This window comes from Epinephelus moara, chromosome 13, assembly GCF_006386435.1.
Source record: "Epinephelus moara isolate mb chromosome 13, YSFRI_EMoa_1.0, whole genome shotgun sequence".
Taxonomy (NCBI): domain Eukaryota; kingdom Metazoa; phylum Chordata; class Actinopteri; order Perciformes; family Serranidae; genus Epinephelus; species Epinephelus moara.
The window spans coordinates 16,274,527-16,287,365 of NC_065518.1; positions in this window are offsets into that span (position 1 = coordinate 16,274,527).

The window sequence follows — 12,839 nt, forward strand, 5'->3', positions numbered from 1 at the left end:
TCAAAGAGGAGTGATAAAAAAGAATGTAAGTTAAAAATGGTGCAGTTTGCAATATAACCTCAAAAAGACAACCCAATCTCCATCATGGTTTCCTTTATTTTATTTTTAGTTTATTTTACTTTTTAAAAATTTAATTTAATTCTATTTTTTAATTTAATTTAATTTTTTTAAATAGTCCATGGCAATCTGTAACAAAATTACCTGCTTATTCATAAAAACTTTAAACTCACTATTCAATAATATTTTCTTTCTTCCTTTGAAATAGTGTCAGAAATACAACAAGGATTGCTAGGTAATGTGCATGTTGTTGTTTTCCAGTGTCGAGTCTTCATTTAATCATGTGATGAGACGATACGTGCATGATAGCGTGCACTAGGTCCGTCATAATAGCATACAGTGAGATACATTGCGACTACCCTGCGCCACTGCTCAGGCCTGTACTGTAAGTACAGTACGACAGGTATGTGCCAGGTGTGAATATTTAATTTAAAGTTCAGTGGAATAGACCCACGCTGGTCACTGTCCATATGTTTCCATAATGTCCCACTCACACACAACAGACAGCCCCCAGATGCACACACTGCACAGCAGATACAACAGTGAATTTAACAGTATCAGGAGAAAAGGGTCAGGAAAACCTCCAATTATTTTAATTCCCACTAGATTGCATACAATGACATTTTGTCTTCTTCATAATAATCTGTATAAGAATGAGAATCTGTAGCATAAAGACAAACAAAACAAAAATAACTGCCAGGTTTTCCGCAGCGATGAAATGTGTCTTGTCCTTCCCGTGGAGTTCGTGCCATCGTCTCTTTCTGCTGGTGTCTGCTGCTTTGAGGAATCAGCAGTGTGGGGTTGTAATGGACTAATGAACAGCTGTCGCTGAATTTAAACACTCTCTCACACATACAGAGACTACCACGGTGTCCCTCACACAGATGCTCACAACACACACACACATACACACACATGCGCGCACACACATGCATCTCTTTAGTCGCTGGCCTTGACTTAGCAGCCACCCACAGGTTTCGACTTTGTGTGGGTCTGACCTCTAAATGTGCATTTGGCCGTGTGTTTATTTTGTGCATATGTGACATTTGTATAGTGTTTGATGTAAAAAGTGGTGAAGACTAACAACTTCAAAATGATTCATTTCTATGTGGTTATAGATCTGTTTTTATCTCACTATTAATACGAGCTTTATATTTAACATTTAGAGGGAAATGACATCATGTACACTGAGTTCAAATGCAAAGGTCTGACAGTGACTTCACACATTCACATGTTTCTTCAGCACATTTACAGTAATATGTATTACAGCTATAATTTAATTGACCATTTTTTTTCCATTGACATCAGTTTTTGGTATTTCCATTTTTGTTTTAGTTGTGACTGAGTCATATTACGTGATTTATACAGCTGATTTCTGAGAGCTTTAGCGAACAGTTTGGTCTATAGTTGTTAGAAGAGGAGCAAAAATGATAAAACAGACTGACTAATTATCCATGACAAAGGCTACGGTTACATGATGGCTTCTCATTCGGAATGAAATAAATCTGAATGAAATCATTCGGAAGTCTTTCCAGGTAGTTTACATGGGAAATATTCATTCCGAATGAGGGTTTACATGGGAGATCAGTTCAATCGCCTTTATTCAGGTCTGCGCAAGGTTTGGGGCAGGGAAGGTTTCTGATTGGATAGGGGGCGGGGCGGATGTTACGTGTTTACGTTTACCGGAAGAAAACACTGTAGTCCTCGCTCCGGATAACAAGATGTTTGACGACGCCGTTCTTAGTGCCTTTTTCGGGCTTGTTTTGCTTATATTCTTGAAGCAGCAGTACGACAACAACCTTGTTCTGCTAATGCTTCGTCTGTTGAGGAGGAGAAGGGAGGTAGAAGGTCGAAGAAGGGAGATAGAAGACCGTGCTGTGGCGAACGGAAACCGGGGAGTGCAACAAGTCCGACTGCTCTATCTCAGCCTGTTGCTATGCAGCCCGTTGCTATGCGCGCTATATATGTCATCGCGCCAGAAGGGCAAGGAAACGAGCATGCGCAGAAAGACCGGAATGAATTTAAAGAGGAATGAGCGTTTACATGCACACAAAATTCTTTCATTCGGAATGACAAACGGAATAAACCACCCCCTTTAATCGGATTTAATTTTCAATCGGAATGATCGTTTACATGACCACTTTTAATCGGAATGGCCTTTCATTCCGATTAAAAGTGGAATTAAACTGTGCATGTAAACGTACTGAAAGAGCAGTTAAACCGAAGAAAATAATGGAAGTTAATAAAAATCTTTTGGTTATTTAAGCACCAAGCTCACCTGTCGAGAGAGAGACACACACATTTGTGTCTACTGGTGTCCACATGACAAAATTGTGCACAGGTAATAGTCAGGCTCATTTTGTAAATTCAGCTTGAAATAATCTACTGTATCTTCTTGTTCTGCACTGACTTCAAAGGGACAGTGCACCCCAAAATCAAACATACATATTTTGCTTCTTACCTGTAGTGCTATTTATCAGCGTAGATTGTTTTGTTGTGAATTGCTGAGATATCAACCTTGGAGATGTCTCCCTTCTCTCCAATATAATGGAACTAGATGGCAAAAAATACTTTTGAAAAACGCAACAGCATCTCCTGGTTACTAATGTAAGAACTATTTTCTTTCTACCGAACTACATCCACCAACCATTTTAACACGCAGAAGGAAGCGTGCATCAGAGTCCTGTACTCGTTGATACCTGCAAGTACCTGGCAGGTGACCCACAAAAAAAGATGATTTGCTAGTGGTGTTTTGTCTTAATTTTATGTCCAGTTTAGATTCTGGGGTAAAAAATTAACATGCAGGTTGCATCGCCGGTGTTGGGTGACAAATATAAAATAAAATGAGAGGAATAATGATTTTATTTAATGTTTTTATCCTCTGACTGCTGACCGTTATTTTAATGTCTTTTTCTTATATACACATATGCCACCAGCCTGCCAGGGACTGCAGATGGAAATGGCACATTTACGTGAGTTAAGTGATCAAGTAAATTAATGTGCACTGTCCCTTTCTAAATAAAATAAACATAAACATAAACTTTGTGTGTGGGCCTTGTCTTCTGGGCCAGCTATGAGAGCTGCTTCAATCAGGTGCAGGCACGTTAACTGTGGAGATGTGCAGCTCAATATTTTGAGAATAACCAAAAAATGTATCCATTTAAATTGTATTTCTTGAATTACCTTTGTTTTAAAATGTATTGTTAAAGTTTGACATGTATGAAATATCACTGTCTAACCACATTATTTGAACAGCTCATCCTTATGATAGGATTTGCAGTTTCGGGAAGGGCCGCAGATCTTTTGTCAGCAGGTGAGGTCAGGTTGCGGATGTAATTGGTCATATGGGAGGGAGAGGGGAGTTATCACACGTTGCAGTTCTGGTTTGCAAGCAGGAGTTAAAAATCAGATCTGTCCATCTACTGCTAGCTTACCTATCACCACTAAGCTAGCTAATGTTACAGTTCAGCCGAGTAGGACGTGACATCTCTGTCTCTTGTCCATGAGCAGATGCATGCTTCCTTCCGCATGGTGGTGTGGTTGGTGGATGTAGCTCGGTAGAAGGAAAATAGTTCCAACATGAAACTGTTCACAACAAGGTCTGTGGATTATCTTGAGTAACCAGGCCATCGTTTCTGGAAAGAGACATTAATGTTGAGTTTTTCAAATGTATATTTTGGCACTTTGAGCACCACAAGCTGAGTGCCATTTAGTTCCATTATACTGGACAGGAGGCAGACATCTCTACAGCTGATGTCTCCAACACTCGGCAACTCACACCAAAACAATCAAGATTGATAACAGCACTACAGGTAAAAGGAAAGATGTGTATTTTTGAATTGGGGGTGAACTGTCCCTTTAAAAAAATTCAATCCGTAGACATTGTAGTATCTACTCTAAAGTTGTCTGCAACAGATATACTTGAGACAGATATACTTGAGAAGTGTTGTATGTTTTGTACTGTATGTCTGAGCCTGAAACAAATGATAATCGTCTCTATCGTGGTTTTTGATTACATAATCCTATGTACAGATATGGGGCATTGTGAGGTGATGGCTGTTAATAATCACTTTTATCCTGATTATGATGAGTTTGCCAAAGCTCGATAATTGGAGCTGCGCTGTATTATGTAAAGTAGCAACTGACGAACAACTGGCAATCATGTTCTGATAATTAGTTGGTATTAACATAACTCTCTCATGCCGTTTATCAGAAGTCAGATATATGTCACCGCCTTTCCCGTGGGTTAGTGCCCACTTTCTCTCCTACTCTTCTTTTTACATCTCTCTCTCTTCGCCTTTCTTCCTCTTCTTTTTTTTCTGTCTTGCCGATCCGTCTCCCTCGACCCCTCTTTGGATGCAGAGAAGAAGTAAACAAAATGGAGTGTGTGTCCCTGTGGCAGCCTTGAGACGAGGTATTGACATAGCAGCCCACGCCTGCTTTCTCAGATTAAAAGAGATTATGAGAAGAGGAATGAAGAGCAGAGCTCTCACTTCCCATCACCGCATGGGGGGAAGGAGAGGAAGGCAGGCGGGGGGTGGGGGGGTCAACCACTGAATTGAAGAGAGACTTGAGGGTCGTATAGAGACATGTTGGTATGGAACACATGCTCATGCATATGCACAGATGAATGCATCGATGTGTATGCGGACATAAATACTAGCAGAGGACTGGTACCACTTCAGCTGCGAGTGAAGTATCAGATTCTCATGATCCAATGAAAATACACGTTTAACGATGTTCAATCTCAGAGCCCATCAGCTATCGGTCTGATGACTATAAGCCTCTGGGAGCAAGGGCCAATATTCCAGGCTGATCAGGTGTAGCCAGCAGATATCCAAGCCAAAACATCCTCTTCCATGCGTCAGTCATTTTGGCTAATGTCCATAAGCAGATATCTGCATAAGAATGCAGATTAATTAAAAATAAATAAATAGATAAATAAAAATAAATCGCTATATCATTGTCAGACGATAGTCAGTGGGTTCCAAGATTGCTTTATGGTCAGTGTGTTCCACCTTTCCACATGGACTGTTTACCTGCTGCTCAAACGTGATGAGTCAGTACCTCTTGGGTTACAAATAGAAACCAGAACACTTTCAATACCAAAATCTTGTCCCGTTGCATACCAGTTCTGCATACATTTGCTGTTTATAGAGATGAATCTATGTCATGCAATAAGTAGTGATGAAACATAAATGGATATAAGTCATTTCATAAGTCAACATTTTCTCACTCTCAACTCATCAAATACTAAAGCTTGGTCAGTGACCCTTAACTTCCAACTATGATGCTCTACATACCCCTCTAGTATCAGTTTTGTGTATGTCAGTTTCCACAGTTTTACATGCATAGTGTCTTGAAAATAGACCTCAGTGTTCATAGGAAGTACTTGGTTAGGTTTAGGAAATGATTATGATTTAGGTGAAAATAAGGATGTCATGGTAAGTATGTAATGTAAGTTAAGTACATTATGTTAGTGAACTTAGATACGTAAGTTAAAATAGGTTAACGCTGACTTTTGGTTTCATACGGGACATGAACCACGGTCTCTTAGGTGAAAGTCATATGTTTGTTTTCACCCACCACAACCTCCTCCTTACGCAGACTTTGTTGCTCTTTACACTAAATCACCTGACTTCCTGCTTTGCTCCTGTCATTATTACTATAGCTATTACTACAAATGTTACATAAACCAGAGTATATTGCAAATTTCTTGGTGGACTATTTGCAGCTACAGATTAATACACACTTGGTGCTCTAGTAAATACTCATGGCAAAGGAGGAACAACTGTCCTGCTAATGGGGGGCGTCAGATCAAAAAATACTTGTATGCATTGTTCTAGAGGCCATGTACAAATTACGTACTTTGTCATTAAATCTGATGGACATTACCCACTTCAAATGTTATCAGCCCATTAAAAGGCTGTTATCAGTTGTCAATGGGAGCATAGATTGACCAAACCAAAGGAGGAAGTCAGGTGACACAGTATAAAGAGCAACAAAGTCTGCATAGGAGGAAGTTAAATGGATCGATCAAAGAAACCCAGGACTTTCACCCAGGAGACCGCCGTTTGTGTCCCCTGTGAAAATAAAACTCTACATAATGTACCTAATTGATGTTACTTACATAACATAAGTTAACTTACACACATAATTTAAGTTGTGTAACAAACATACTTACTAGTCCATGATCTTTTCCTAAACCTACCTGAGTTTTGGTGCCTAAACCTAACCTACTACAACTGTTTCACAATAACCATGTGTTGGAAACGTTTTGTTGGCTATGAACCTTCTGGCCTACTGGTTGGTGCAGTTTGCCCCATCCGAAGGTCCAAACACATGAAACTGGCATCAAAAAACTAGCGGTGACGAAGGTGGACTATTATGTCGCCTCACGTCCCCCGTGTCTCAGCCAAAATGTTGCGCTTGAACACACTGCAAAGACTACAGCCAATGGCCAACTAGCACGTACGTTCTGTGCCTGTGTGAGAGGACATAACTCTCCATACCAGCTGGCAACGGTATTCGTCATTCAAAAAGGGAAACTGGAAGGCCAACAGCACTGATTCAAGATGCTAGTTAGCCAGTTAGCACATTAACAACACAACCTGATGTTGAAAGAACAAATGATATTCACCGTATGCTAGCTAACAATAACACTAACAGTTACAAATTGTTTCTGTCAAAGAGTTTAATGGCTAAGGCTATTGGCTAATCTTACCTAGTATAAAAAGGTTGTTTTGATATCAAGTCCTCTTGACTTATTCCATTTGTTTACTTTCCTCATTTCCGTTTCTCTTGTCATGTGCTGAGCTGGTGGTGGCAGTGGAATTTTTCTGACAGATGGGCTCATCAACTCCAATGCTGATTCAGCATGCTACTGCCAATGGTGCAGGACACACCACAAAAACTACGGCGACAGACACTCACCGACAGTTGGCAGGGAGTACGTTTACATACACAGTTAAGTCAAGCTACGGTTATAGTTTGACCAGGCCATTTAATTAGACTACTGTCCTTGTCCCAGTATACAAACGGGGAATCGATTTATTGACCGAAGTATGTCTGACTCTGCTATGATATGTGGTGATATGACCACTTTCAACTCATTAGTATCGGACCTGTTTCTGGTTGACCTATTATGCCACAGACTAAACAATCTACAAACAAGTTAGCTACAGTTAGCTAGCGGCAAACTAGTACTTTGGTGGACAACTTTACAGCTCTGTACATTTTGTCTGTCCAAAAATGCATGGCTGTGGATGTAGATTTCACCATGTTGTTACCGGCTTCTTCTTCTGTTACGCATTTAATAGTATTCAACTTCTGGGTCAAAGCCTGGGGCAGAAACTCTGGAGGGCACCCAGGCCGTTTGGGTGCCATTGACTGTATACATGCAGGACTAATTCGACTCCCAGTCCCATTATCCCTCACTGGTAGTGTTAGTCTAACTTTCAGAAATTTAATTTAGTACGATTTCAGTCGGACTAACACAATAAATCGATTTCCTCTAATGATGTGTGTACTGTATGTACAGAGTGACCAACAGCCGACTATTGGTTTAGTGTGTCAGTCCTGAAGCATTATAATGGTAGTGATAACAACTGATAATGTCCATTTAATGGGCTGATAACATTTGAAATGTGTGACGTGTTATAGCAGCAGGATGGTGTGTGCCGGATTGACTCACTACTCACTACAATGCCAGTTTTCCTTGTGATGAAGAAACATGTCATCATCTAGTGCAATATTGTGGCTCATTTATGTGCTTTTAATCGTTTTTGGACGATAATGCTGCTCAATGGCAAGAAGGAATAACTTCTATCTGACATTTCATAATTCATTATTTGGTTGTATTTTTTCATGGGATTCAGTGATGATGAGAAAAAACAGAAAACATCACTAGACTTACCCTTTAACATACCCTGTGATGAAAATAGAAAAGCACAGCGGCAGCCCCAGCAGCAGCCACATTTCAACAGTGACACGGTTTGAAAAATGAAAACCAGTCAGCGAATGGGCAGCCATCACAGTCAAACATCAGAGCGAATGAGGAAGTGCATCAGCATCCACCAGGATGAATAAATCAACACTTTCCCCTGAATTAATCTCTCTCAAGTTGAAATTTTATTACAGATGAGCTTGGACATCTCCATGGTAACAGGAATTCCACCGCCATTCCCAAGTGGATTCACAACCAGCGTGTACGGACTGACAGCGTGACACGCCGCATACACCGTACACCTGCGCAGATATACAGGAGGTACACACACATATTCTCATCTTCCACCTAAACACGCTGGACATTTTAGTCATTTTTAATGCTGCTGAATAAAATGTCAGATTCTCCTCTTCTTCTGTTCTTCACAAGGAACAGTCACACAGATTGACAGCTCAAGTTTTGCAGCGTTGTGCCTATTCAGGTGCACACACACACTTCCAGACACACAAAGAAACAGTCCACTTTGAGTCTGCTGTTTTCTTGGTCTTTCCAGTTGGCGGCGGCCAGACGCGGCAGAGTTGGCACAGCCAGAGTCGAAGTGCCAGGGGGAATGGAGCGCCACATGGCACGTTCATGGCAGGGCCAGCTGGGGGGGAGGGAGACAGTGAGGGTTTGTGTGTGTATGTGTGTGTGTGTGTGTGTATATGTATATATGTGTGTGTGTATTGGATAGGGTGGTGGTGGAGGGGTGCTTTTGCATCTTAAATTCCACAACATCTGTTCAATAGGCAGCATCATATATACCACTGAAGCTGGTGTGTTTACAGGCAGCCACTGTAATTGGGGGTTGGTGTGTGTGTTAATGTGCATGTGTGTGAGCATGTGTGCCGTCTGTGCATGCATAGGTGTTGTCGAAAGAGCGGAGACAAGAGGAAGGGGGGGAGCAGTTCACCACAACAACTGGGTTACGAGCAATTTCAGAATCATCCTCATACAGACTCGTTGCCTGTGAACTAGCTGTGTACTGGTGCGTGGGGAGTCATCACTCTGTTCTCTCTTCTCTGGAAGTCCGCAGACAGACACTGAGTGGGCACGAAGCACCGGGGCAAAGGCTTCTCACCTCACTCGACGAGAAACTCAAGTCTGAATATGGCTCTTCCTTCACACATGGAGACGCAGGCACGCTCGTGCAAACACGCAAACACACACACTCGTGCAGCCAGTCCCCCTCCTCGTCATCCCTGCTGGCACTTTGGGGAAAAGTACCCCCTCCCACCCCCATTTATCTGCCCCCACTCCACCTCCCCCCCCCACCCGTGGCAGCCGACGTCCCTCGCAGCGTGGCGTACCATCTGTTGCCCCCCCTCCCACCGCCCCACACCATTCCACCCTTCTCCCCCGAACCTCCTCCGCCTTCCTGCGCCATCCTTCCATCCTACACCTCTCTAGGCCGGCTCCACCAAACACGAGGATTTTAAGCCTCACTTTTAATGAAATTACACACACATATACACCACTTCAATACACTATATTTCGCAAACAGCTCACTCATGCTTCAGTACAGGAAATTACAGTAAAAATAAAATGCAAGTGCACCACTCAACAGCGTAAACCTACACGAACGTGACGCTACATGCAAAGCTCAGATGAAGTTGTACAGCAGGAGAGGACACATAGGGTCTGCTGATTGCTCTCATGAATGTTTAATCTGCGAGGCTCTAAAAAGGGATGAAGTCTGTAAAACCTCCTCCAACACCTCCAGGCTAAAAGTGAAGCCATGCCAAAAGCCTAATTAAATGTTTTTTAAACCTTCCCCCTTGGAGAGGACACAGAGTAGTTTCACCCCAAAGTGTGTGTGTGTGTGCCACTGAGAGGTTGGTTATTATGGACTGTGTGTATCTAGCCAGCTTCAGAGGGGCAGTTCATGATATTGTTGTGTACCTGGGTATGCTAAATGTGTTAACGCTCCCTTCACTACATGATCTTTATCAGCGATTTTTGAAGCAGGAGCAAAAATAAAGTGAGTATTTGATTTTCTTTGCTGGATGCAGAGCTCATTATTATTCACAACATAATTGTTTATGGGCTCTTTTGTGGTTGCTTTTTTTTAAGAGAACGTAGTAAACACAATATGTTAAATGCATGAACTTAAGCTTAACTTTTTAATGATTTCTTATATCGTGATATCCTTTCAAATCCACATAAAATGTCAAGCTGATTAAAAACTTTTCCAGGGTTTTAGCAGCTAATTCACCACAGTAGAACTCAAGCATCGATAAAGCCATGCCTGAATACTGAGTGCCGCCGCTTGGTTGTGATTTCCGAAGAGTCACGGCCTGAACAATATGCCAAAAAACACTGAAGTCTGCGGAAAGACGCTGGCAATCAGGCGCAGGGTCATTCCAGTTGATTCAACTGATTAAGGCGACAAATTAAAATTTATACGCCGCATTTGCCAAATTAAAAAAGTGGAGAGACTCCTGACCTTCGTGAACAGTCTTCCCTGTCTCTGACACATGGTTTGAAAAGAGCTGGAAATACGGACCGGGAGAGTTGACATTCAAATGTGCATGTTTGGGCGTCAAATTTAGACTGACATATTGATTTGGCACTGAGCAGATATTGGCCTCTCATCAGTTATTGCCCAGTCTGTGCAATCTACCTGCATTATAATGCAGATTCCTCCTGTCGTCACGGTTTAATAATAATAATGATGACAATTTGTACGACTCAATTCTACTTTTGAAGTCCTTATTTGTGTTTTTATTATTGAACGTACAGTCGGTTATCCCACTGCCAAGCTACATCTCATTGGTTTCCCATGTTGTAAATGATTTTTTTTTAAATCATTCCAGCAACAATACAAATCCTGGGAAACACTGAATCCTCGCCAGGTTTTTGGCATTAAATGGTCAAATCAAAAATACAGCTAATGCTGGCACAAAATGCTGGCGACTGGCAACTTGAGTCTAAAAATAACGGTATTAGTCTTCAAAAACTCATATCTGACGAGCCCCTTGTGTGTGTGTGGGCGGCGGACGAGTGTGGACAGCAGAATGTATCTAAACAGAGGAAGATGGATAGACAGCGAGAGGGCCACTGCTGTTTGTCCATTCATCTCAGGTGTACGTGGAAGAGCTCAACAATGACAGCTCATCCATCAGCCACAGGGGTACTACTGAGCCTCCTGGAACACTCCCAAAAACCATCTTTATCCATCATGCATCACTTCTCCTCTTCTCTTCGGTCTCATGTTTTTGTCTACACGTTTTGTAGAATATTTAATTTTTTGGAAAGGGGGGTTAGTTTTGGGTTTGCTTTTGTGTCTGTGTGTGTTGCTGACAAGTGGCCAAAGCTCAGCTCTAATGTGTGGAAGGGAAAAAAGATTGGATATAGACAGAGAGGAGAGGCCCAGGAAATGGTTAAAGTAGACGGAGAAACAAAAGTGAGAACCCAGGGGAGCGACAAAGACAAAAGTGAAGGGTCAAGGAGTGAAACGAGGAGGAGAATGACAATAAGAGTGTGTGAAGAACACGTGTGTGTGTGTGTGTGTGAGGGAAGGAAGGGAGCGAGTGAGAGCAAGGTAAGCAGCGACACAGCAGCTGTCGACCTAATTCCTTCTTAACGCAGTGCTTGTGCTCTGATTAAGAAAGCGATCTGGCCTTTAATTTCCTCCCGACACCGGCTAATGCTCTGTATCTCAATCGCCTTTCCTGGCCCTTCCTCTCAAGACTGCTACACAACAGCCTGCATCAACCTGCGTTCAGCCAATCAGTGTAAGAGACACAAAAAAGGAACTTTGCAAAAATGTAAAATTATGATACACATATTTCCAAAACATAGAAAGACATAACATGGATGGAAGTCAAAACAGAAGTCCTCCGTGAAAGGGTGAAATATTGTTATGTAACGACAAATTTTAACTCTGATAACTAAAGGTGTCAAAGCCACAGCAGTGTGATAGCAAGACAGATAACATCTTAACTATCTTCTGGAGGGAGAACCCATTGAGCCTGGTAATATCCGGTATTAACGTGTGTCTTGGGTGGTCCAATTACAAGTGGCTACATCAACTACAACCTCATCACATATTGATATTTTGGTCATGGACTTTGCATGACTTTTTGCATGGGATTTTTTCCTTCAACAATAAAAACACGTGGTTAGGTTTAGGAAAGAAGAACAGGGTTTGGCTTTAAAATCTTACGGGACACGAATACTGATCTCTCAGGTGAAGGTCGGTGTCTCTTGGACCCATTCACCATCTCTCCTACCCACCCTACTCAGACTTTCACCGCCTTAACTTTCGTCTTTGTCCTGCTGCGTTTCCCCCTAAAGCCACCGGACGCTGTTACGCTATAACAGCAACTGGATGCATATCATGCCTACGTTAAAGGACGGCTTTTTTCGTTGGTTTCTGACGGCGCAAGTAACTGCCCAAGTGCCGGATTTCGACGACTTCGGAGTGAGACCGTGCTCACTAAATACAAGTGTTAACGAGATCAAGATGCATTCGGATCACTCAATCCACTTGCTGAGATGGTCTGGGACACATTTAACCACATATGTTTTGTAGCGTAAATGCTAATGTGATCTGATGTGTCACCCACAAGAACTATGTCATCAGAGCAGGATGTAGTGATTGTTTTGGTCACTATAACTCAGCCATTTTACAACAAGTTGAATGAAGTTTTTCATGACCTTTTGTCATTTTGCTCTGTGGAAAATGGACGTAATTACTGGGACCCTTCAGCCCTCAAGCTTAAGTGATGTTGGCAGTAACGAAATCTGAACACAAGTGGTCAGGGGAGATGCATGACAGACAATGGCGAGCCAG